This window comes from Lepidothrix coronata, unplaced genomic scaffold, assembly GCF_001604755.1.
Source record: "Lepidothrix coronata isolate B3197 unplaced genomic scaffold, Lepidothrix_coronata-1.0 Scaffold269, whole genome shotgun sequence".
Lineage (NCBI taxonomy): Eukaryota > Metazoa > Chordata > Aves > Passeriformes > Pipridae > Lepidothrix > Lepidothrix coronata.
The window spans coordinates 129623-135622 of NW_016690449.1; the positions used below are offsets into that span (position 1 = coordinate 129623).

General features: G+C 40.7%; 1 protein-coding gene across 1 annotated transcript in view; it reads right to left on the reverse strand.

The window, feature by feature from the left end:
• Positions 1–6000, reverse strand: part of SMAD5 (SMAD family member 5) — a 33701-nt gene that overhangs the window by 21751 nt on the left and 5950 nt on the right. The gene's annotated exons all lie outside the window — the stretch shown is intronic.

Here is a 6000-nt window from a genome sequence, read left to right on the forward strand (position 1 = left end):
GGCACTGAGCACTCAAACACCTCCAGGGATGGTGACTCCACCACCTCCCTGGGCAGCCCTTTCCAATGTCTAATCACCCCTCCTGTGACGAAATTCCTCCTAATGTCCAACCTAAACCTCCCCTGGTGCAGCTTAAAGACTATATCCTCCTGTCCTGTCACCTTTTATCTGGGAGAAGAGTCCGAGCCCCATCTGGCTACGACCCCCTTTCATGGAATTGTAAAGAGTCATAAGGTCCCCTCTGAGTCTCCTCTTCTCTTTGGTGAGACTGGGTTGGTGTACTTGAGGTCCTTCAGGGGGCTGCATATCAGAATAAGTTACTAAAACCCCATTTAAAACTTCAAGAAAATGTGTCAGCAGCGTTAGGAATGGCTCTAGAAAGGATTACATGGATGAGGATTTTCGTACTGTATATAATGCCAGCATGGGACAAACTCTCATTGTCCTCATCGTGTAAAATGGAAGAGAGCACTGTTTCCTCAAAGTTATTTCTGAAGAGCACAGAAGAAATATTTCAGAATAATACCATGCCAAAAACACCTCCAACAGCAGTGCCTGATCTTGGTTAAGCATAGTGCAGGCACGAGGGTTTCTTCTCATTTTTAACCGAGTAAATTGATTGATTCGAGGGTAAATTAAAGAAGAATTGGGTTCCACACCATGACTTGATGTCAGGACGTTTTAATTTTTTTAAATTGCCCTCAGTATCCAACCAACTTTTGGAATTCCAAGCACATGAATTTCTGCTAAATCTGAATACTGAGCTTACTTCCATTGGAATCAGTAATAAAAATCAGTTGTCCATGCAAAGGCCTCTCATGGTGAGGAAGGACTGGCCAAGTCTAGTTTGCCTTACAAAGATGAGGTGCCTTAGAGCAACATGTGCAAGGCTGAACCACGCTCAGCTCTGCTCTTCAGTTCAGGACCAGGTGGAATTGCTCACCACGATGTATTGTTGAGGCCCGAACTCCGCTGGCTTTGAGAAATTTAGCTTTATACAGGCAACAGGAACATCCACAATTAGAGGAAAGTATTTCACACTTCAGCCCACAAAGTGATTTTAAGAGGAAACTTTTCCTACAGGAAGATTACTTCATGACCCAAAGGCTGCTTTTCTCAGGGGAGGCTGATCAGAGCTGGTTTCAGACATGCTACTGAATTAAGCTGGGTCCTAGTTTGATCCACTACAGAAATTCCTACAGAAGAGTTTCTTCCTCTGGCAAAAAAAAAAAAATGTGTAGGAAAAGATATATGGGGCAAAAATCATCATTTCTACATAAATTTGTGTCTCTGTTACCACACCATCTTGTAGCAGTTAAAAATCTGGCATGCCAATTGCATCTGGAATGCCAACTGAATCTTGCTATCACATTCCTTTTGGAAAAAATAGAAACAAGAAAATGTAATGGAAAGTGATTTATATATATATAGATATGTATATATACAAATACATATATAATGAAGCTAAAAAGAAACCACATGAAATCCCATCTTTTATTTGTGTAAATTAAGGGTAAAAAAATCTACCAAAAAGAAAAAAATATATGAAGAAAAAGCAATGTGGAGTTGAGAGAAACAGGGAAAAATATCCAGTGAGCCAAGCTGAAATTTCAATTTCAAATATATTTGAGCTTTTTCTTCTGGTTCAAAACTATGTGGCTCATCATTTTTGATGTAAACAGAGGTTCTTAGGAGGTCAATTAATAGCCCAACAGGATATCTCTACTAAAGTTCATGGCAGCAGTGAAGGAGCAAGGCTTTGGTGTAATTTAGTCCCAGAACAGAGCTAACCTTTGGGGACTCCTCTGTGTCTCTGCCCCAGCAATTGTTCTGCTTTGGCCAGGCAGTCCAAAATATGGGACCAAAAAAAAAAAAAAAAAAAAAAAAAGAAACACAACTGTTGGCCTTTCTCCAAATCTTTTGTGTAACTTAATTAATAAACTAAGTAACAAACAACAAATTGGCAGCAGGCATTTTAGGTGTTGTTCATGTGCCAGCCATCATGTCTCTGCAAAACAAAATGTTCTCTGATTGAGGAGTTACAAAACAGTTGTGCACTGTGGGTGAATCTACAACGCAGAGCTCCCATGTGCTTCCTGCTGCAGAGGGTTTGGAGTTCCAGGGATGAGGAAAGCTGAAGGTGTGCATGCAGGAGCATGGGAGAGGACAAGGAAAACTCTACGTTTTCCAAAAAAACCTAAGTTTTCCAAAACATTCTCGATTTAAAACGATTTAGACGTGCTTGCAGCACACTCTCCACAGAAATCACTGATTCTTAAGCACAAAACACAGACTATTTTGGAGTGTGATAGCAAGAACTACGATACACCAGCCAAAAAAATAATCTTCCTTTTTTTTTTCATGCCATTTTGTCACAGACTAATGTTGAATGGGCAAACCCCTAATGTCTGAAGTCAAGTTACCTCCTTGTAATCAATGAGACAGATAAAGGACGAAGGAACTTTGCTATCTGCTGATTCAGGTCTGTTTATCCTTGAGGTCACAGGAAAATGAGCACCACTTTCACCACTACCTGTTCATACATGATTTCCATCCCTTGGATCTCTAGTGCCCCGCTCCAGTGGGTCCACTCTAATAGCATATCAGGTTCAAAAAAGGGTTCAGAACAGGGAGATTCAAAGCATCCCGAACACATTTTCCAGAAATCACGTGATTTCGTGAATTTACGAATTTCACAAGTCATGGAACCATCAATCCTATTTTAGCAGCATCAAACCTAGATTTCCCAACACATGGACAAGAGGCTGGGATAAACCATGGAAAAATGACTAGCTAACCTTCCCCTTTTCCCTGAATGTTTTAATTATTAAATTGTGTTTGGATTCTGCAGAGGCAACTGCACATGTTTATACTTTGGGTCCTGCCTTGTAAAGTCAACTAAAGCACAAGTACCTGTCTTACATTCCTTTGTGCACTGGCTGATGGCAATGAGGACAGAAAACTGCCTTCTCATAAAGCTGTAAAGTTCTCATAAAGGTACTGTAGGTGTTTATGTCAGAGGGAGTGAAAACCTCCCAGTCTGAGCAAAGTGCAGAACAACCACCTGAAGAACTACCTAAAGGTATCAGGCCTTGCATGCTTGAGAACAGGAAGTTCAACAAGTATCTTAAATTCCACTGTTTTCATTTTACTCTCCAGGTTTTGAATATGACCCCTATATTTCTTAATGAGATTTTTTGTTTGGTTAGAAGTGAACGGTTTGAAAACTGAATAGATAGTTTCAGTTATAAGGAGATAGTTTTGAAAAAAAGTTGCTTTATTATGAAACTTTGGCCTTCCTGTGACTTCTAAAATGACTGTATTGTTCAATTTAGTTCCCTATCAGCTTTCTCAATTGCTGGGGGAAGAGGGGGAAATGTAATTTTAAAAAGAAATATATATATATGTATATATATATATCTATGAAAACAGTTGTCATGTCTCTACCCTCATTAAGCATTTACAAAGCCACTTTATGTTAAAAAAATCCTGTAGTGTGGAAGATGGCTTGGATATTTAAACCAAATCTAGCTTAAAAACAGAATTGGGGGCAATGGATAGGATAGCTGAAGAAAGTTCCACTCTCACAGCTGTCAGCTGAGAAGAAATGGGGGAAGGGGGAAATGCTGCAAAAGGAATTTATTTTTTTTTTTGGCAGTGAAGAGAGGAACATGCCATCCCTGTTTGAAAAGTTTCAGGGTGGGAAAGGCTAAGGAGGGGCTAACATACTATACATACCTTTACATTTATTTTTGAGGCAGAAAAAGAGTGTTGTGTTGGAGCAGAGTTCAGCAAGCAGACAGGGGGGTGCTCTGGCCATTTGGTTCTCTGCAATGAGCCCACAATTTACAGCAGGCTGAGAACAGCACTGGGTGGTAAGTGGCTGCCTCACAGCAAGAAGGCAACACAAACATTGTGTACCTTGCATCACATATGTAAGAAAATAGAAATAAAGTTTAGTGTCTGGAGGAAAGATACGGAGAGTGCTTATGGACAAGGCCCTCAGGGGTGGAGGCTCCTGTGAGGTCACACTCACTGGTGACAGCCTTTGAATTCTCAGAGAATAAATTAAATTTAAATTGTTTAAATTAAATTACATTGTTTAAATTAAAATTAAATTGTTATTGCTACAGCCACACTTCTGGGTACCTTGTGTGGCACCTCAGAGTAGTATAGAGAAAGAGAGGGAAGAATTAGTCTTGTTTCCTGAAGCTACAGATAGAAGATGTTAATGTGAAATTTAGACCAGGGGAGGGAGGGGAGGCAAGCCAAAGATATAATGCCCAGCAAGGTTAAAGATGCAAGCTTTTCTTCCCAGACTGGAAGAATAAATGGGATGAGACATGTAACTAAATAATGGTACATCTATGGGATGCTGGAAACAAAGACATTATTATACAAAGGTTTTTTAAGTTCAGCTCCACTATGTCTTTTCACACTCTACAGAATAAAATTGTCAATATACTGTGGATGGTGTATCCAGCTGAGAGTCAACTGAGGATGCAAAACTGAACACACAGCTCAAGAAAAAAATGCCTGAAATGCATATAAAAAGGGCAAAATCTTAAGAAAGGAAAAGAGACTGCAGGAAGAGTAAGATGTGCATGAAGTTATGAGTAATACAAGCCTTTTCCTGAGAATTGTTGCAAAGTCCACATCAGAGTATGAACCATCATCCATGACACCTGTGGACAGAGCCCAGTCAGGGCACAGTTCTGCTAAATGGGATCTGCTCCTTGGAACAGGGGGTGGAAACCTTCTCAGAGGAATGGAAAATATGTCCCAGCTGATTAACACGAAGTATTACACTGCTCTCAGAGAGGAAATGATAAAGAAAATAATTTTAAATGGCACAATGCCTTTGAATATTCCTCCAGCTTTGCTGTTTTTCTGGACCATCCCCAGCTTGCCCTCCCCATTGCATCAGCAGTACAGAAACATGGAATGTTCTCATTCCTCTAAATCAGTGGTTTTTGACTATTTCCAGAACATGACCTCGCATTATGAGAACACTTTCTGGAGTCTGACACCCACTACTAAGCTCAGAAAAAAGTTACCTCCTGCCTCCCAAAAGCTGTCTGCAACAACCAGACCAATTTCCTGTGGACAACAGAGAGGTTGGACCATGGAAGTGGGACAGAAAATGCAGGACAGAAAGAGGATGACTGACATCACAGTGCCATAACCACGTGAGCACCGGGAGCTTTTTTACCTTCGATGAAAACTCTGCTCCAAATGAGCCGTGAACAAACTTGTGTCTTGTTGACTCAAAGGTTTCCACCTTCCCTTCCATTTGTCCTACATCCCACACTGTTAGCCAAACATGGAGATTTCTGGGTGAGTTCTCCACTGTTATCTCCTGCACAAACCCAGTTTTTCCTGGGGTTCTTCACCCCCCAGCCAAAATGCTGCCTTCTGAGCGTGGTCCCTTGTGGATGTGTCAGGCCTTTGGGTGGGACACATCCTCACTTTGGGACAGTGAGAAGATCTAACATTCAGCCTCACACTCCACATAACCATCTGCTGACAGTCATGAGCTGGAGTTTCATTCCTTGTAGCAACAGTAGGGACCAACATCCACAATAACTCTGCTCTGAAAACTTGCATTTGTGGCTCCATGGCCAAAACCACAGGAAAGCTATTTTTAGCACAACAGAGCTCTAAATAGTGGAAGCACTGAAAATTTAGCTCACATCATGGGCCAAATTCTTCTCCTGGTTACACCCACTCTATGGAGAAGGTTGAGTATAATAAACAGAAATTCAATTTTTTTGAGAAAGAGAAGCTTTTGCTTATGGGTAAAATCAGTATTTGAAACTCTACATGAAGAAAGGTACACATCCTCCAGCATTTCCTATGGAAATAAATAAAAGGAAAGGCAAAAGGAATGGTCTGAAACAGAAGTGCTCCATGACAATAATTGTACCTGTTACAATAAAGGTAATTCTTCCCTCTGTGTATGGCTGAAGCTTACCCAGAGCTGCCATCTCTCCATTCATT